The sequence below is a fragment of the Ahaetulla prasina genome, chromosome 11, assembly GCF_028640845.1.
Source record: "Ahaetulla prasina isolate Xishuangbanna chromosome 11, ASM2864084v1, whole genome shotgun sequence".
NCBI classification, from domain to species: domain Eukaryota; kingdom Metazoa; phylum Chordata; class Lepidosauria; order Squamata; family Colubridae; genus Ahaetulla; species Ahaetulla prasina.
In genome coordinates, this window is record NC_080549.1 from 21,955,395 (window position 1) to 21,976,756 (window position 21,362).

Below are 21,362 nucleotides of genomic sequence, written 5' to 3' on the forward strand. Positions count from 1 at the left end.
AGTTAACCAAGTAATGCCAAGAAACAGGACCTTTCAAACATCCCCATCCCCATGCGCAGATATACAGCCATTTTTAAGAAGCCTTGCAGAGGTCTAACAGGATTGGGGGCATTCTAACCTGTGAGGGGAGAATATTCCATGAAACAGAGGCTACAGCAGAAAAGGCCCATTTTTTAGTTACCGTTGGTTGGCACTCTTTGGCTGATGAGATCTGCAACATGCTTAATCTGTTGGATCTGATTGGATGGGTAGAAATTCTTGGATAGAGATGTCCCTTAGGTAACCCAGTCCCAAGCCATGGGAGCTAATGCCTTTTATTGCAATTATGTGGTCTGAGAAGGAGCTTACAGATGTTTGATTCCTGAATCTATCGTCTTCCATTTGACATTTTTTCTGAGAGATCCTGAGCATGCTTGCCCACTCATGTGCCAAGACCAGAGCAATCCTCTAGCATTGTGCTCCATTTGATGAGCTAAGCTATAGCTTAGCAGTAGGGTACAGTACATGGCTCATGCCAGCCAGAGATCATGTTTGGCTAAAACAGCCAATTCAGTTTAAGGCAGATGTGTTTGCAGTTATAAAGTAGTGCCAGACATTTGTTATGATGGTTTGTAGCAGGGGTGAAATCTAAAAAATTTCCCTACTGGTTCTGTGGGTGTGGCTTAATTGGTGGGTATGGCTTGGTGGTCAGTTGACTGGGTGGGCGTGTCCAATAACAATAAATAATAAAAATAATAAAGTATACAAAACAATAAGAGGTACCAAAAACCAACTTTCATATTTACACACACATAACACAACACAACACAACTGACTCACACACAATGTAAAAGCAGCTGCACCTTACCCAAAATGGCCCCTGCAACAACAGGAATCTCACACAGCCACAAAAAGCTCAAAAACCAACCTTCACACTTTACACACACACAACACAACACAACTGACTCACGCACACACACAAAATGCCACATACAGCTTTGTGAGATTTTGTGTAGTTAGAGTGAAACACTACAGAAACACAGAAATCTCAGAAAGCTGCACAAATATTTTATTATTTTATTTTATTTATATTTTTAGATAAAAACAGTTAAATTTAAAACTTCCTTTTAAATTTAGACGGAGCAATTTAAAGTTAATTGCTATGTCTAAAAAAAACTCTTTAAAAAAAGTCAATTAACTATTTTTTAAAAGCTCCGCCCCTCCAGTTACTTACCCTACTCAAGGGACAAGGCAGGCAGATTGAGTCACTCACCAATGAGATGGATTCCAGGCAGGCAGATTCAGTTGCTAGCTGATGCAATTGATTCCAGCAGCCAAAGCAAAGCAAAGCAGGAGTGAGCCCGAAAGAAGCAGCAAGTAGACAAGTGGGGGGGACCTGGCGATTGGGTGGCCTAAGTCGGCCTGAGAGAAACTTCTCTAGCAGATCTGGCTTCCAGCCCATTTCTCTTCGATTCTTTCAGTCACTGTGAGTTTTTTGACCAAAAAATTTCTTTTTTCTAATCAGGAAACATACCGGTCTACCAGGCTTGCTTTAGTCTAGCAGAGCCATACCGGTCTACTTGCCTTTTTGGGGAGTGCATCGGTCTACCTTCTTTAAAAATAGAGGCACCGGTCTACTAGCCGCCTACAGCGCTGATCAGCTGTAGTGCGGCCCTTCAAAGCACCGCGGCAGTCATTTAAGGCCGTTTGCAGCTATATCACCACCAAGAGCTTCAGGGACAGAGAAGAAGAACAGCTGTTGTTTTTTTAGAGGTTTTTTGGTGACCATATTCCAAAGTTTAGAACTTATTTTTGTCCCATTGGCTAGTTGTGTGTGTGAATTTTTCCTGCATCTTTTCCTATATAGGTAAGAAACTGGGCTTCTTCTGGGTAGTTTTGAACAATAAATCCCATAAGTCCAAACCATCATGGACAGCAGTCAATGATAATGGTCATGAAGTCACCTGCTTCTGATTAACTATATTAATCATGCCTCCAAATTGCTGAGGAGAAAATAAAACATTAGCAGATAATGTATGCGGATTTACTTGATGCTGTTTCAAAAGATTAAAACACGACTGTTGCTAACAGTGTTTGATTTTATTATTAGTGACTCCTGCCATCCCTCTGTTAACAAGTGGCCAACAGTGTTCAGACATTGATCTAAGCAACAGATGGAGGTAACAGGGTTTGGCAAAGACACGGAGACTATATGTGCTGCTTTTTCCATGGCGACTTAACCTAGAGGTCTTTCTCCTTGATGACTTTTCCATACTATCTGCCCCCTTGCTCCCTCCCTTCAAATATTACACATCTACGTTATTGTAGTGCCTCTCCTTCCTTCTCCCTCCCTTCACATTGCTCCATAGTCTGCTAATGCTCTTCCTAACATCCGTATTCCACTGTGCTCTGACAACGATAACTGGAAACTGGGCCCTGGTGATCTGTTACCACCAATAGCAATAGCACTTAGACTTATATACCACTTCATAGTGCTTTACAGCTCTCTCTAAATGGTTTACAGAGCCAGGATATTGCCCCCAAGAACCTGGGTCCTCATTTTACCGACCTTGGAAGGTTGGAAGGCTGAGTCAATCTAGAGCCAGTGAGAATCAAACTGCTGTCAGTCAGCAGAGTTAGCCTGCACTACTGTATTCTAACCACTGCATGATCAAGACCGTTAAGCAGTATCATTACATAGAAAGAAGGAATCTGGTACCCTTCAGTATTTGAGTCGTCAACATCCAGAAGCACTTGATAGCATGGCCAAATTGCTAGGAATAATGGGAACTATTCTGGAATCTCCAGAGGACATCAGTCATCTCACCCAACATAGGAAAGAAGAAAGAATTCTAAAAGGTTCAAAAAGGATTATGAGCTTTTGGCTACAAAGAGTGATAGTATATTGAGGAGTGAAAGTAAACTCAACTTTAGTGAATTCATGAACTATTATACTACAAAGTGTGGACAGGAAACTGAACCAACAATATATCTGAATTTCTCCCAGGGAATGCTTCTAGGAAAGGATTTTCCCTAAGCAATCTTCTAACGTTGCTTTTGATATGTTTGGTAGAGAGATGTTTCCTCTTGATGTTTTCCCTTAAGGCTTAATATAAGCATGAGAATCCAAGTAACTAAGATAAGACCTTCAGGTACATGCCTTAATAAGTGTAAGGACATCGCACTTTTCTCCTAGAAATTTCACTAAAGCTCTTTCCCTTTCAAAGAAGATTTTGTCATGGTTGATTGCACAACCTGCCAAATGTTTAGGGTGGATTTGGTATTTGTATCTACCTATCAAGTTCTTCTGAAGGACCTGGGACAGTGTCGTGTCCCACTCCTCCGCTGACAGCCGGGTCAGGGAAATCCGAATCAGGCTTGCCTCTGCAGCTCTGCCCAAAGTCCTAGCAAAGTCCTCCGAGCAGGCAGGAGACCAGTAAGTGACTTCAGCAAGATAAGTTCGACTTTTGCCTGACTCAGAGACTGCCAGAAAGCAGATCCTTTATATAGGCCATGGGGTGTGGCTCCATGACTCAGCACTCATTAAGGCCTGCCCCTCCCTTCCTTCTGTTGCCTCCGCCTATCCAATCTTCTGATGCGAGGGTCACTCCAATCAGCTGTTGGTAATAAACCCTCCTCAGGCTCACATGCTGTGGAGGAGGGGTCGGGGTCTAGCTGCTCCGTTTGCCTGGGCATGGAGTCAGGGCTGGGGCCGAGAGGTGCTCCTTCTTCTGCAGTTTGTCTGGGCATGGAGCCAGGACTGGGGCCGGGAGGCATACATTCCTCCGTGTTCGGGAGCAGATAAGAAGGCCCCGGCTGCTCTGAGGGCGGGCAAGACACAACAGACAGGTAGATGTTATGTTTAATAATATTAAAGGTATCATTGCAGAATGTAAGTTATTCCAAGTAAAGCTGCCTTTTGCAATTGACTGATGGTGCTTTTGTCAATGTTGGTGGTGTTCAAGTGGTGCTCCAGATGTTTTAGGATTGTGCCCAAAGCACCTATTACTTTTGGTATATTTTTCCTTTCTTATCTTTTAAAAATATTTTTTTATCCTGTCTATTTTTAATATGGCTCATGGCACAGCTGAGGAACTAGTCGCGGCTTGGGAACAGGCCGCGGCGGGGGCTTTAGACCGTGTCGTGCCTTTGCGGCCTCTGACCCGGCGTAGGTCTCAACCAGCTCCTTGGTTCTCCGAGGAGCTGAGGGGGATGAAACGCCGGAGAAGATGCCTAGAGAGTTCCTGGAGATCCAGTCGTTCGGAGGCTGAGCGGACACTAGTTAGGTCTTATAATAGGACCTACCTAGTGGTACTGAGGGAAGCGAGACGTTGTTACGTCTCCTCCCTCATTGCGTCGGCAGATAACTTCCCGGCCGCCCTGTTTCAGGTGACTCGCTCTCTCCTCCAACAGGGAGAGCAGGATGACCCATTACAGGGACGTGCCAAGGAGTTTAGTGGTTATCTATACGATAAAATCGTTCAGCTTCGGGATGGTCTGGATCAAAATTGGGTGGATCCAGGTGAGATGTCTGAGAGCTGTCTTGTCGAGATTGTTTGGGATGAGTTTGACCCTGTGGCTCCCGAGGACATGGACAGGTTGCTGGGTAGGTTGAATGCAACCACATGTTTACTGGACCCGTGCCCCTCCTGGTTGGTACTGGCCACGCAGGAGGTGACACGAGACTGGCTCCAGGCGATTACGAATGCTTCTCTGTTGGAGGGGGTCTTTCGGCTGCCTTGAAAGAGGCGGTGGTGAGACCTCTCCTCAAGAAACCTTCCCTGGACCCAGCTGTATTAGGTAATTATCGTCCGGTCTCCAACCTCCGCTTTGCGGCGAAGGTTGTAGAGAGTGTGGTGGCCTGTCAATTACCCCGGTACCTGGATGAAACTGTCTATCTAGACCCGTTCCAGTCCGGCTTTCGGCCCAGATACAGCACTGAGACGGCTTTGGTCGCGTTGGTGGATGATCTTTGGAGGGCCAGGGATAGGGGTTATTCCTCTGCCCTGGTCCTATTAGATCTCTCAGCGGCTTTTGATACCATCGACCATGGTATTTTGCTGCGCCGGTTAGGGGGATTGGGAATGGGAGGCACCGTTTATCGGTGGTTCTCCTCCTATCTCTCTGATCGGTCGGAGACGGTGTTGACGGGAGGGCAGAGGTCGGCCCCGAGGCGCCTCATTTGTGGGGTGCCGCAGGGGTCGATTCTCTCGCCCCTCCTGTTCAACATCTATATGAAGCCGCTGGGTGAGATCATCAGTGGTTTCGGTGTGAGGTACCAGCTGTACGCTGATGACACTCAGCTGTACTTTTCCACACCGGGCCACCCCAACGAAGCTATCGAAGTGTTGTCCCAGTGTCTGGAAGCCGTACGGGTCTAGATGGGGAGAAACAGGCTCAAGCTCAATCCCTCCAAGACAGAGTGGCTGTGGATGCCGGCATCCCGGTATAGTCAGCTGCAGCCGCGGCTGACTGTTGGGGGCGAGTCATTGGCCCCAATGGAGAGGGTGCGCAACTTGGGCGTTCTCCTGGATGGACGGCTGTCCTTTGAAGACCATTTGATGGCCGTCTCCAGGAGAGCTTTTTACCAGGTGTGCCTGGTTCGCCAGTTGCGCCCCTTTCTAGACCGGGATGCCCTATGCGCGGTCACTCATGCTCTCGTGACATCTCGTCTGGATTACTGGAATGCTCTCTACATGGGGCTCCCCTTGAGGAGCACCCGGAGGCTCCAGTTGGTCCAGAATGCGGCTGCGCGGGTGATAGAGGGAGCCCCTCGTGGCTCCCATGTGACACCTCTCCTGCGCAGACTGCACTGGCTACCTGTGGCCTTTCGGGTGTGCTTCAAGGTTTTGGTAACTATCTTCAAACGCTCCATGACATAGGGCCGGGTTACTTACGGGACCGTCTGCTGCCACCAATTGCCTCTCAACGACCCGTGCGCTCTCACAGGGAAGGACTCCTCAGGGTGCCGTCGGCCAGGCAGTGCTGACTGGCGACACCCAGGGGAAGGGCCTTTTCTGTGGGGGCTCCCACCCTCTGGAACAAACTTCCCCCAGGACTCCGCCAACTTCCTGACCTTCGAACCTTTCGCCGCGAGCTTAAGACACATCTGTTTATTTGCGCAGGACTGGATTAGAATTTTAAATTTTGAATTTGGTTTTAATTGGGGTTTTATTACTTTTATTGCTATTTTAAATATTCGGCCTTATTTAATAAATTTTTTAATTGATGTTTTATTCTGTATTTATATGTATGTTTTTTTTATCAGGCTGTAAACCACCCTGAGTCCCTTGGGAGATAGGGCGGTATAAAAATGTGAATAAATAAATAAATAAATAAATAAATTTGCAACACAATTGCATCACTCACTGCTCATGTGATAGCTGTTGGGGCAAATTGGGACCCTGCCTCCTAAGCTACCATAATTTGGGTTCTAGGAGATAGAACCCAGGAATGACTGAAACATTTATTTATTTATTTATTTATTGGGCATAGCAAATGTTTCAAAAGGGACCCTTTTTATTTATTTATTTTTATTTATTTATTTTGTCAAACACAACAGTATATATAAGTATAAGCATGAAATAACCATATGAATTGGATACAATCAAAGGGAACATTAAGACAGGAACGGTAGGCACGCTGGTGCTCTTATGCACGCCCCTTATAGACCTCTTAGGAATGGGGTGAGGTCAATAGTAGATAGTCTTTGGTTAAAGCTTTGGGGATTTTGGGAAGAGACCACAGAGTCAGGTAGTACATTCCAGGCATTAACAACTCTGTTACTGAAGTCATATTTTCTACAATCAAGATTGGAGTGGTTCACATTAAGTTTAAATCTATTATGTGCTCATGTATTGTTGCGATTGAAGCTGGAATAGTCTTCAACAGGAAGGACATTGTAGCAGATGATTTTATGAGTTATACTCAGGTCATGCCGAAGGCGGTGGAGTTCTAAATTTTCTAAACCCAGGATTTCAAGTCTGGTGGCATAAGGTATTTTCTTGTGATCAGAGGAGTGGAGAACTCTTCTTGTAAAATATTTCTGGACACGCTCAATTGTATTAATGTCTGAAATGAGGTGTGGGTTCCAGACAGGCGAGCTGTATTCGAGAATTGGTCTAGCAAATGTTTTGTATGCTCTGGTTAGTAGTGTAATCTTTCTGGAGAAGAAGCTACGCAAGATTAAGTTTACAACTCTTAAAGCCTTTTTGGCGATGTAGTTGCAATGGGCTTTGGCACTTAGATCGTTTGATATGAAAACTCCAAGGTCTTTGACGGGGTGAGGGTCATCTACAAGGTCATGTCCATCAAGACCCTTCCTAGTTTCTTGGATTGTAAAGGTCCAGGAAGAGGGAGGGAGAGATATACCTTTAGACTTGCAACATTCTGTTAATGTAACCTTGCAATACAGTTAGAACTATTATTTCTGAGTATTCTTTTCTTTGGGCTACCTTGCAAGGCTGATACATGACACACCTCTATTTTGTGAACTTCATTGTTTCCAGTCGGCTTCTGGGTGCAATTCATGATGCTGGTTGATCCCTTTGAAATGCTTCTTGGTTCAGGACCTGACTGTCTTCAGGACCATCTGCTCCCAATGATATTTGCCTGTCCAGTATAGTTGCATCCTTCCTTCTTTTGTCAATCAAAGAGAGACTTTGTAGGTTACAGCATCCATCGGTACAAAGAATAAGATGTCTCCAGGACAAATGCATCTAGCAAAAGAGCAAAATGTAATTGCATCCTAATATTCACAGTTTCATTATAGATGCTGTCAACTTATATTTTGAAGGCTTTTTGAAAAAACTTAGAAACAACCAGTTTTGGGTAGCAGTTAAGGCATCAAGCTAGAAACCAAGAGGCCATGAGTTCTAGTTCTAGCAGAAAGCCAACTGGGTGACCTTGGGTCAGTCTCTTCCTCTCAGCTCTGGGAATCAGGGAATGGCAAACCATTTCTAAAATCTTACCAAGAAAATTGCATAGACTTGTCCAGGTAGTTGCCAGGGGTTAACACTGCTTTGAAGGCATCAAAAAAGCAAAGAGAAGTAGCTTAAGTGGCATAGAGGCAAAAACTATGTCTCCAGAATTACTGGTGTTCAAAAATGCACGCATAGCAACCAAAAAAAAGTGACTGTGAGCCTTAGGGAACCACTAGCTAGTTCTCCTGGGCTGTATCCATGGATTGGGTTGAGACTGTTTGGAGCAAGTGGTTCCTGTGTGTCTCTTCTCTCATGGAATGCCACCAGCAGAGACTTTAAAGAGTTAAGCTTTTTCAATCGCTTCCTCCTTCTTTAGAGCATCATTTCCCATGTGATCTCGTTGGTTCTGGCTCTCTTAGGGTTTGGGGAAGCCAGTACATCAGAATTTGGTCTCTCCTGCAGGGAGTGTTGCTCTAATTACATTTTTAGAATTCTCTGCTGCGGGGAGATGTTGTTATGATTGCATCATTGCACTGGAGTTGACTTTATTTTCATTATGCTTTATAATATTTTTTTTCTTTTAGCCCTCCTTAAGAATAGTTGGAATTAAGTTGCTTAGAGTTGGCTATAACTATAGAGGGAAAACAGGCCATTAAATCCATCAGTCCATCACTCAACCTACAATGAAAAATAAACAAACACTGCATTGCAATGTACTGATCATGAGAACAATCTAGGAATAGAAACAAGAAAAGAGAGAAATGTGGAGGCAGGGATAAACAAGGAAGTACATAGGAGTCATATCTGTTACATAAAGCTGCAGCTTAATTACAGTAAGGAAACCTTTTCCAACTCAATGTCTTCCAGATGTGTTAAGATTGCACCTCCTAAAATTGGCTAGGAACCTGGACCTTGTGATACCAGCACCTCCAAAAGGCATCAGGACAGCCCTACTTGATCAGGCTGAGTGGACAAATAGATATCTGTGGGTTGCTTGAAAGATGGAGAACTGGGCTAGATGACCTCCAAGGTACCTTCCAACTCTGTTACTGTTACTTCGAAATGGAGATTTGATGTTGCCGATGTTATCCATTCAGTCTTGTCTGACGATTCTATGAGCCAAGTCTCTGCACGTCTTCCAATCTTGCACTTTTGAGTTTTTCTGTGCTCTGGCTGCTGTCAGCTTTGATGGTGTTCAGCCACCGTGTTCTTTGGCAGCCTGGTTTCCTTTTACCTCTAACTCTTCCTAACAGAATCACTTTCTCCAAGGGAGACATATTTGCCTTCTTCTCCCATTGTTCATTAACTGGTATTTGGAGGCAGGCTAATCTCAATTGGAGGTAACTGAGTGTTTGGAAGATGTTGATAGACGTCTGTTCCATGAATTCCCCCAATCCCCTTTTCCATGCTGTCTACATTAGTTGCCATCAACCCTAACGTGGGAATGGATTCTTCACATTAACTATGTACTTGTAGGAATATCAGCCTTTCTAGATAAACTAGATAGAAAACATGACTAAATGAGCAAATTCTAATTTATTGTAAGGCTACATTAACAGAATTTTGCAAATTTGAAGGTTCAAACTTCTCACTGCCACTTTTAACTCCTTGATCCATTAGGGTGGATCCTTCCTAAATTTCTTCTTCCAATTATTAAGCAACTGGGGGCTTGTGAATCTCTTCTCTTGATTGTTTTCTGGGCAGTATCTCATCCCCTAATTCCCCAAGGTCATCCACATATTTGATTACAGGGAAGAAGATGTCATATTTGTATAGTCATTGGGACTGGATCAGTGGCTTTGTTCCCTGGCATGATATGATGATGTGTTTTTTTTCAGAAGAATTGTCAATCAAACAGGACTTGGAGTGTTAATAGGCAGACAAGATATTTTGGCTATTATGCTAAGGCTGGATGATTATGCTAGAAATCCTCCTCAACCTATACCCAAAGAGAAAGTACTAATTGTTTCTATATTTTAAAAAAAAGCCATGGTGGTCTTTAGTTATGCGGAATGCTGAGCTGCATTTTCATATATTCTGCTTGTAAGTACACTCAAATATTAAGAAATCCTTATCTGGTTACAACTGTGAAAACTGAGTCTCTAAAACTTCTCGTGGCTCACTGAAGAGAGTTGAGTGGAATAACATCCCACATTCATCTCCCTTCACTGATGATACCATGGCGTGCTTAAAAAAGAAGGCCTAAAATGTTCTCCAGCAGTCAGAATGATATTTGAAGGACTTAGAACAGGGGTGGGCAGCTATGGCCTTTTTTCAGTCTGTGGACTTCAGCTCCCAGAATTCCAAGTGGCTCAGGGATTCTGGGAGTTGAAATCCAAAGATCATAAAAGGGGCATAGTTGCCCACCTCTGACTTAGGAGCAACTTTGGTGAGGTTGGGGGTATCCTTAATTGGAGTTTGAGGTATATGAAGTTAAGGGCTACAGTGAATAGTTCAGTAATAGAAACTGAATTACTGTAGATTCACTTAATGACCAGAGTGATTCATTTAATGACCATCACAAAAATGTCATAAAATTGGTTACGTGACTCACTTAATGACCAGCATGTTTTATGACAGTAATTCTGGGCTAAATGACCTACCTTAGAACTACCTGTAAACTGTAATTGGCTCTGAAAATAATCCCAGAGATGAGAAGAAGTGACCAGCCTAGATAATAGGGTGCTAAGAGAAATCTGAGGAATGTAGGTCTAGAAAGCATCTCAGAATCCTGTGGAATGTTATGTTATGTTATGTTATGTTGTTATGTTACGTTACTTTATTATTTTATTTATATATTTTATATTTTATTTCCTATTTCATATTTCTTATAATAATGTAATATTAGAATTCCTGGTTTTAGAAAATAGATCTTAGGCCGTAAGAAACCTTGGAGGTCTTCTAGTCCAGCTCCCTCCTCAAGGCAGGAGGTCTTATACTATCCTAGTCAAATGGTTGTCCAGTCTATTTTTGAAAACCTCCAGTGATTGATTGATTGATTGATTGATTGATTGATTGATTTATTCGATTTTTATACCGCCCTTCTCCCAAAGGACTCAGGGCAGTTTACAGCCAAATAAAACAGCATAAACATAAACAAAAATTAAAAACATATTAAAAAACTGATTATAAAATGGTCAAATAGGATTAAAACTAAGATAAAACCATGGTAAAACCCCCACTTAAAAATTTCATCAGGCTAGCCCCGCATGGTGAAATAAAAAGGTCGCTTTTAAAAGACCGGAAGTCGGGGAGTTGGCGCAACCCTGGAGGCAACTCATTCCAAAGGGCAGGAGCCCCCACAGAGAAGGCCCTCCCCCTGGGGGCCGCCAGTCAACATTGTTTGACTGACGGCACCCTGAGGAGGCCCTCCCTATGGGAGCGCACAGGCCGATGGGTGGCAGTAGGCAGTCCCGTAAGTAACCCGGTCCTGTGCCATGGAGCGCTTTAAAGGTGATAACCAACACCTTGAATTGCACCCGGAAGACCACCGGCAGCCAGTGCAGGCCGCGCAGGAGAGGTGTTATATGGGAGCATCGTGGTGCCCCTTCTATTACCTGTGCAGCCGCATTCTGGACCAGTTGAAGTCTCCTGGTGCTCTTCAAGGGGAGCCCCATGTAGAGAGCATTGCAGTAATCCAGGCAGGAAGTGACAAGGGCATGAGTGACCGTGCGTAGGGAATCCCGGTCAAGGAAGGGACGCAACCGGCGAATCAGGTGCACCTGATAAAAAGCTCCCCTGGCGACGGCCGTCATTTGTTCTTCTAAAGACAGCCATCCCGTTGTGAACCCTCCCCCTGGGGGCCAATGATTCGCCCTCAACAGTCAGTGATGGAATAAGCTGGCTGTACTGGGATGCCGGCATCCACAGCCACTCTGTCTTGGACGAGTTGAGTTGAAGCTTGTTCTTCCCCATCCAGACCCGCACGGCCTCCAGACACCGGGACATCACTTTGACAGCTTCAGTGGGGTGGTTAGGGGTGGAAATGTACAGCTGAGTGTCATCAGCGTACAGATGGTATTCCACCCCAAAACCACGGATAATCTCACCCAGCGGCTTCATATAGATGTTGAACAGGAGAGGCGAGAAAACCGACCCCTGCGGCACCCCACACATGAGGTGCCTTGAGGTCGATCTCTGCCCCCCTGCCAACACCGTCTGCGATCGGTCAGAGAAATAGGAGGAGAACCACCGAAAAACGGTGCCCCCCACTCCTAAGCCCTCCAGCCGCCGCAGCAGGATACCATGGTCGATGGTATCAAAAGCCGCTGAGAGATCTAATAGGACCAGGACAGAGGAACAACCCCGTCCCGAGACCTCAAGTGATCATCAACCAATGCAACCAAAGTCGTCTCCATGCTGTACCCAGGCCTGAAGCCGGACTGGAACGGGTCTAGATAGACAGTTTCATCCAGGTACCGTGGAAGCTGACATGCCACCACACACTCAACAACCTTCGCCACAAAGCGAAGGTTGGAGACAGGACGGTAGTTTGCCAAAATAGCCGGGTCCAAGGAGGGCTTCTTAAGGAGGGGCCTCACCACCGCCTCTTTCAAGGCAGTAGGAAAGTGATATAGCACAGTCTGGGAGGCAAGCTGTTCCATTGATTAATTGTTCTCACTCTCAAAAAATATCTCTTTATTTATCATGTCTCTCCCCACCTCCACCATCCTTCTCTTCAAGATATACCTAGTTCCCTCAACCGTTCATCATACAATTTATCCTCCAGATCCCTTATCATGGTGGGAATGAATATTTCTCTCTGTAGTTAAAAGGCGCTTGAGAAATAAAAGGAGCTTCGAAGTGCCTACTGGTGCTTTCAATGCAGCCTTCTCTCTTTTCCATCAGTGAGGGGCTCAGACAATCTGTGCTTGCATACGATGGGGAGAGCCATAATTCTGTATGCAGCAACCTTGGGGGGGGGGGGTGGCCCTAACAGGGCAGGAAAGGTTTTCAGTCTGGAAAAAAGGTACAAAGGAGCTGCAGACAAACAGAAAGCTCAGCTCATCCTTGAGAAATGCAGCAAAAGAGGCTTGGTTACTGTGACCTGATCAGGTGCTCAAACTGTCTGTTGCTATGGCGATGAAGATGAGTAGAAAAAGATGCACACTAGCAGGGCGCTTTCTGAAACCGCAGGTCTTCCCTCACTGTCTTAACAGGATGGGCACACACACATTTATTTTTTATTTCTACATCAACTTTATAACACATTCAATATAGATTTCTTTTATTAGTTTATAATATAAAATACAAAAATACAAAAGAAAATAGTGGGAAAATTTAGGGAGGGAGAAGGGAAAAGTGTAAAGAAAATGGAAAAAAGGAAGTTAAGGCGTTGACTTCCGACTCCCTCTGGTACAGTAGAATAAGATAATAGCATCAAACCTCAACTTTTTATTTTTACATAACAATATATAAACTAGATATTTCTATAACTCAAACATATCTAATCGGTAAAACCCAAAATCAAAGTTTCATTTTTAATTGTGTTTTTTTTAATCAAAGCAGTCAATTTAGTCATCTCCATCAAGTACTGCAGCCAAGAGAAGCCAGGACAATGTCTTCTAATGTCACAACCTAATTCCTTCCCCAGCTCTTCTGTTTGGGAGAAAACAGGACAATTGAGCGCGTCCAGAAATATTTCACAAGAAGAGTTCTCCACTCCACTCCTTTGCTCGCAACCTTATGCCACCAGACTTGAAATTCTGGGTTTAGAAAATTTAGAACTATGCTACCTTCGGTATGACCTGAGCATAGCTCATAAAATCACCTGCTACAATGTCCTTCCTGTCAATGACTACTTCAGCTTCAACCACAACAATACACGAGCACACAATAGATACAAACTTAAAGTGAATCACTCCAAACTCGATTGCAGAAAATATGACTTCAATAACAGAGTTGTTAATGCCTGGAATGCACTTACCTGACTCTGTGGTCTCATCCCAAAATCCCCAAAACTTTAACCTAAGACTGTCTACTGTTGACCTCACCCCATTCCTAAGAGGTCTGTAAGGGGCGTGCATAAGAGCACCAGCATGCCTACCGTCCCTGTCCTAATGTTCCCTTTAATTGTATTCATTTTATGTATTCAATTCATGCTTATACTTATATATATTATTTAATATGTACTCGACTAAATAAATAAATAAATAAATAAATAAAATAAACAATGTCTGCTTCTAAATAGAAATGCTGCTGAAGGAATTAAGTGAGAAGGCTCATTGATCTTGAATCTGTAAACTCATTGTAACAAAGTTGATTAGGGGAATGGAGGCTAAAATACAAGATGAATGGTTGTAGGAACTGGGTAATTCTAGTCTAACAAACAGAGGGACTAGGAATGACATGATAGCAGTCTTCCAGTATTTGAGGGACAGTCTCAGAGAAAAGGGGGTTGACCTGTTCTCCAAAACACCTGAGGGCAGGACAAGAAGTAATAGAAGGAAACTTATTAAGGAGAGATCCAACTAGAACTAAGGAGAAATTTCCTGAGAACAATTAGTCAGTAAAAGGGTTTACTGCTCAAAATTGTGGATGCTCTATTTACTGGAGGTTTTTAAGAAGAGACTGGATAAGCATTAGTCCGGAATTGTATAAGGTCTCCTGCTTGAGCAAGAGGTTGGACTAGAACAGGGGTCTCCAACCTTGGCAACTTTCAGACTTGTGGACTTCAGCTTTGCTGGCTGAGAAACTCTGGGACTTGAAGTCCACAAGTCTGAAAGTTGCCAAAATTGGAGACCCCTGGACTAGAAGACCTCTGAAGTCCCTTCCAACTCTATTATTCTGTAATTGAATTACTGGAACCTACAAAGAATTCTGTGAGATGTGAGTTTGGTTTGGAGACATTGGAGATGCATCTCTGGAGACCCCTCTCCTCCCCAGGGGACCTCAATCATAAATAAAATAACATAGATGTTTTTTCAATCTCTTGCAAAGCTTCATTGGCTTTTGGCAGTCTTTGGTTTGAGCTTGCAAGGTAGTTCCTCACACAAGATTTTGTCTGTTTTCATTTATGCTGGGTTTTGTACAAGAGTGTGAAGGTTTCGCCCACAAATGGGCCGGGATAGCTCAGGCAGTAGAGAAGCCTGTTATTAGAACACAGAGCCTGCAATTACTGCAGGTTCGAGCCCGGCCCAAGGTTGACTCAGCCTTCCACCCTTTATAAGGTAGGTAAAATGAGGACCTAGATTGTTGGGGGGGGCAATAAGTTGACTTTGTAAAAAAATATACAAATAGAATGAGACTATTGCCTTATACATTGTAAGCCGCCCTGAGTCTTCGGAGAAGGGCGGGGTATAAATGTAAAAAAAAATAAAAAAATTATACAAGCTCTTGGGTAACAGCTGTCAATAGCCCCCAAAGTGTGACCACATTTTAATTTTTTTCCCAAGCTACGACTGGAAAAAGATGGTTGATACTTAAAAAAAATGAGGAAATTATTTATGCTTGGTTGTTAAACATTGAGGCAATCAGTGTCAAGGACAGAAAGCTGGATGATGTTCTGAAGAAATTATCATCTTAGGGACCCTTCCTTGATCAGTGCAGTCTCTTCTGGGCTTACAGAACAATAGGAAAAAAGGCCGTTTAAATTTCCCATAACACTTTTGAAATAACTTTGTAAGTTGACTTTGTAAATATACAAATAGAATGAGACTATTGCCTTATACACTGTAAGCCGCCCTGAGTCTTCGGAGAAGGGCGGGATATAAATGTAAATTAAAAAGAACAAAAAACCTTTTCTTTGAGACACAGTGAAGGTTGCCAAACCCTAATGGGGGCATTTTTTTAATTATTTATATTTATATCCCGCCCTTCTCCGAAGACTCAGGGCGGCTTACATTGTGTAAGGCAATAGTCTCATTCTATTTGTATATTTATATACAGTCAACTTATTGCCCCCCCAACAATCTGGGTCCTCATTTTACCTACCTTATAAAGGATGGAAGGCTGAGTCAACCTTGGGCCTGGTGGGACTAGAACCTGCAGTAATTGCAGGCAGCTGTGTTTTAATAACAGGCTATCTTACAGCCTGAGCCACACCACGGCTCTTTAATTCTTTCCAGGGCTTCATAAAACCTCATCTTGGGCTATATGTGTAATGAAAGCAGAGGCTGAAGAACTAGTGTGGTTTTACAGATTTATGGTTTTGTTCACTGCCTAGAGTTCAGGAGTTGAGTGATTCTAGTAAATAAGAAATAAATAAATAAACTATTTGCAAAGGACTGTAGAACAGGTAGTTCAGATCGTCCAACTTACAACCACAACTGAACTCAACATTTTCATTTCTAAGCAAGGCAGTTGTTAAGAGGATTTTACGACCTTTCATGCCATACTTGTTAAGTGAATCACTGCAGTTGTTAAATTAGTAACGTGATTGCTTAAAAGTCTGTGCTGACCAATTGGCCCCCATCTTCACCCATATCTTCAATAAATTATTATTATTTATTTGATTATTTATTTGATTTTTATACCGCCCTTCTCCCGAAGGACTCAGGGCGGTGTACAGGCAAAAGTAAAAAACAGGCAATACAATGTACAATTTAAAATGCAAATTAAAAAACTTATTTTATAATTGGCCTAAAAAGTTTAAAATATATAATAAACTAAAACCCCATTTAAAATTATTAATAGAAAATTTAAAATCGATCAAATTTAAGCCAGCCCATGAGTGAAAAGATGTGTCTTCAGTTCATGACGGAAGGTCCAAGGTCAGGTATTTGGCGTAAACCCGGGGAAGCTCGTTCCAGAGTGTGGAGCCCCACAGAAGGACCTTCCCCTGGGGGCCGCCAGCCGACATTGCTTGGCGGACGGCACCCTGAGAAGTCCCTCTCTGTGAGAGCGTACGGGTCGGTGGGAGGCATGCGGTAACAGCAGGCGGTCCCGTAAGTACCCAGGCCCAAATCACTAGAGACGTGCTATGTTCCTTCTTGCTTCAAACACTCTACTATCATCCCAGTGCCAAAGAAGCCCACCATCAAGGAACTGAATGACTACAGACCAGTTGCTGAAACATCTATAGCTTTGAAAACCTTTGAAAGGCTAGTGCTGTCCCACTTGAAAACCATCACAGATCCGCTGTTAGACCCCTTGCAATTTGCATACCGAGCAAATAAATCAACAGATGATGCTGTTAATATGGCTCTGCACTACATCCTACAACATCTTGAATCTCCAAAGACCTATGCAAGAGTCCTCTTTGTAGACTTTAGTTCAGCATTCAATATCATCATTCCAGACACTCTTCAAATTTCTGGGTTCTATCATATCGCAAGATCTCAAATGGACAGCTAACATCAAAAACATCATTAAAAAAGGACAACAAAGAATGTTCTTTCTGCGCCAACTCAGTAAGCTCAAACTGCCCAAGGAGCTGCTGATCCAATTCTACAGAGGAATTATTGAGTCTGTCATTTGCACCTCTATAACTGTCTGGTTCGGTTCTGCAACCCAACAAGAAAAACACAGACTTCAGAGGATAATTAGAACTGCAGAAAAAATAATTGCTACCAACTTGCCTTCCATTGAGGACCTGTATACTGCACGAATCAAGAAGAGGGCCGTGAAAATATTTGCAGATCCCTCGCATCCTGGACATAAACTGTTTCAACTCCTACCCTCAAAACGACGCTATAGAGCACTGCACACCAGAACAACTAGACCAAGAACAGTTTTTTCCCGAAGGCCATCGCTCTGCTAAACAAATAATTCCCTCAACACTGTCAGACTTTTTACTGAATCTGCACTACTATTAATTGTTTCATAGTTCCCATCACCAATCTCTTTCCACTTATGACTGTATGACTATAACTTGTTGCTGGCAATCCTTATGATTTATATTGATATATTGATCATCAGTTGTGTTGTAAATGTTGTACCTTGATGAACGTATCTTTTCTTTTATGTACACTGAGAGCATATGCACCAAGAAAAATTCCTTGTGTGTCCAATCACACTTGGCCAATAAAAAAATTCTATTCTATTCTATTCTATTCTATTCTAACTAAGCTAAATCAGCTACAGGTACCTGAACAGACTTGTAAGTGGATCACAAGCTTCCTAACAAACAGGAAGCAGTAGGTGAAGCTAAGCAGAATCACATCAGATACCTGTACAATTAGCACAGGGGCACCCCAAGGCTGTGTGCTCTCCCCACTTCTCTCCGTATACCAATGACTCCATCTGTTAAACTACTGAAGTTCGCAGATGACACAACAGTGATCGGTCTCATTCGAGACAATGATGAATCCGCATACAGATGGGAGATTGAACGACTAGCCTCGTGGTGCGACCAGAACAATCTGGAACTGAACACAGTCAAAACCATAGAAATGGTGGTAGACTTTAGGAGAAACCCTTCCATACTTCCACCTCTCACAATACTAGACAACACAGTATCAACATTAGAAACCTTCAAATTTCTAGGTTCTACCATATCGCAAGATCTAAAATAGACAGCTAACATCAAAAACGTCATCAAAAAAGAACAACAAAGAATGTTCTTTCTGTGCCAACTCAGAAAGCTCAAACTGCCCAAGCAGCTGCTGATCCAGTTCTACAGAGGACTTATTGAGTCTGTCATCTGCATCTCTATAAACTGTTTGGTTTGATTCTGCAACCCAACAAGACAGACACAGACTTCAGAGGATAATTACAACTCCAGAAAAAACAATTGCTACCAACTTGCCTTCCCTTGAGGACCTGTATACTGCACGAATCAAAAAGAGGGCTGTGAAAATATTTACAGACCCCTCACATCCTGGACATAAACTGTTTCAACTCCTACCCTCAAAACGACGCTATAGAGCACTGCACACCAGAATAACTAGACACAAGAACAGTTTTTTCCCGAATGCCATCACTCTGCTAAACTAATAATTCCCTCAACACTGTCGAACTATTTAATCTGCACTACTATTAATCTTCTCATCATTCCCATCACCCATCTCCTTCCACTTATACTATAACTTTGTTGCTTGTATTCTTATGATTTATACTGATATTGATTGTTTCCTGATTGCTTATTTGTAGCCTATGACTATCATTAAGTGTTGTAAGTGTTGTACCTTGATGAAGGTATCTTTTCTTTTATATACACTGAGATCATACGCACCAAGCAAATTCCTTGTGTGTCCAATCACACTTGGCCAATAAATTCTATTCTATTCTATTCTATTCTATTCTATTCTATTCTATTCTATTCTATTCTATTCTATTCTATTCTATTCTATTAAGTGAATCTTGCTTCCCCATTTACTTTTCTTGTCAGAAGGTCACAAAAGGGAATCGCATGACTCCGGGACACGACAACCGTCATAAATACGAATTTGCTGCCAAGTATCTGAATTTTGATTACATGACCATGGGGATGCTTCAATGGTTATGTGAAAAATGATCATAAGTCATAAGTCCCATTGTAACTTCAAATGGTTGTTAAGTCAAGAACTACCTGTATAGAAAATGTTTAATCTGTGTCAACTGACTGAAGAAAGTTATCTTTATTTGTCAATGCTCAAGATAAATTAAGCAAGATTTATCTAAAAGCAAAAAGGCTAGTAGCTTTTACTCTCTGGCTGAACGACTGATTCATGGATCACGTTTTACAATTTCCCACTTAGCTTTAAAACAGCAATATGTAGGGAACATAGACTATGAGTATTTTTAAGTTGTGTTTTTGATTATAGGCTACAAACAAGAGGTTTATGTTCTAGTGATTTTACCTCCCAAGGTGATGGTAAATAATTCAAATTCTTTATCCTCCTTTTCCTTGCTCTCTAATCAGAAGATACTAGTGTTTCTCAGCCTTGCCAACTTTAAGATGGGTGAATTTCAACTCCCAGAATTCCCTGCATTCTGGGTTTTGAAGTTTGCCCATAAAGTTGCCAAAGTTGAGAAACACAGTAATAGACTGAAGGCTGGAAAAATTACCCTCAGTCTGAATTGACTTTGTTATAGTCTGTAGGAGCTGATTAGGTTAACACAATAACAGAATAACAGAGTTGAAGGGGATCTTGCAGGTCTTCTAGTCCAACCTTCTGCTCAAGCAGGAGACCCTATATCATTCTGGATAAATGGTTATCCAGAATAAATCAGGTTATGTGGTCTGAAGCCAAGCCAGAATGAGGCTATGGCTTCTTGAACTAAATCTTGCATTTTGGGGGTGAAAACAAAAGAGAGAAGAATGGTACAGAGAAGAAGCAAGGGGTCTTCTGCTACCACTAGTACCCCAAAAGAAAAGAAAATGGAAGTCAGAGTGGAGTTCTGTAGAAGGGCCTGAATAAGGTCTTGGGTCTTTGTGTAGGCATCTCAGAGGGATTGGGTGGTGACAACAGAAGGCTGGACAAGATTGGTCTTTGATCTGATTCAACATAACTAGATTTATATTCTTCTCTTCTTAGAAAGCCAGATGTTGCCCATTTCCAGTCTATGGTCCCTACCATGCTATCTCCAAGGGAACATTAGATTCTTATCCCAACTCAAATTCCCCAAAACAAATTCTTACTTAATTCCTTGACCGAGAGATGAATCCAGGAAACAATTTAGTTAAATCATGAACATTTTACACCAGAATGCTGAATTTTCAATTAGAGGTCAAAGAAAACAATCTATAGCGGGTGAGCTTTTTTATATTGACTCTGAACAAGGTCTAGCTGAATTTCGCAAGTAATCCTTTCTTGGTGCTAAAATGGATTGGAGAGATGTCAGATCCCAAGATCTATTCTCTGCTGAACCCTGGAGACAAAACAGGAAGCAATGGATAGAAACTAATCAAGGAGAGAACCAACCTAGAACTATAGAGAAATTTCCTAACAGAAGAATTAACCAGTGGAATGGCTTGCCTTCAGAAGTTTTGGATATTCAAACACTGGAGATTTTTAAGAAGAGATTGGATGACTATTGGACTGAAGTGGTATTGAGTTTTCAGCTTGAGAAGAGGATTGGACTAGAAGACTTGAAGGTCCATTCCAATTCTGTTATTCTGCTTACAGAGAAACTCCTTTGAGAGTTACAAGAGTCTTTGCAGATGATTGATTCCCACAGTTTTCATGGCTTAAATTATGGCTGAACTGCTGTGTTGCATGATCCTCCAAGGGCTGCTGGCAGTCATGGTAACTCCATGGCTGACATCTCCATCATGTATAGGAACCATTAAATGCAGGGAACGACAGCCCATACCGTGGTCCCTTGGAGACTCTCAGGTTGAGGTCACAGTCTCCATAAATCAGCTGAGTTTTAAACCATGAGGCAGAAGTACCAAGTGGATGTGTCCTTCTAAAACTCGTACTCTGGAAACTGAGGGGTGCTCATTAAATGGAGCTTGTCTTTTGTTGCATCTCAGTGCAATGCAGGTAGCCCTCAACTTAAAATCATTCATTTAACAACCATTAGAAGTTACAAAAGCATTGAAAAAAGTGCCTTATACTTATATAATTATTGTAGCATCCCCATGGTTACTTGATC

At 42.6% G+C, this 21,362-nt stretch overlaps 1 protein-coding gene across 5 annotated transcripts in view; it reads left to right on the forward strand.

Annotated features, from left to right (window-relative positions):
* PAK3 (p21 (RAC1) activated kinase 3) overlaps positions 1 to 21,362 on the forward strand; it is a 187,784-nt gene that overhangs the window by 96,323 nt on the left and 70,099 nt on the right. The window contains exon 1 of one of the 5 annotated variants that reach the window (XM_058197186.1): positions 8,911 to 8,931. The exons of the other annotated variants lie outside the window; for them this stretch is intronic. The gene's annotated coding sequence lies outside the window, so the exon portion shown is untranslated. Of the gene's footprint in view, positions 1 to 8,910; positions 8,932 to 21,362 lie in introns of those variants that run through there. 5 annotated transcript variants of the gene reach the window in all.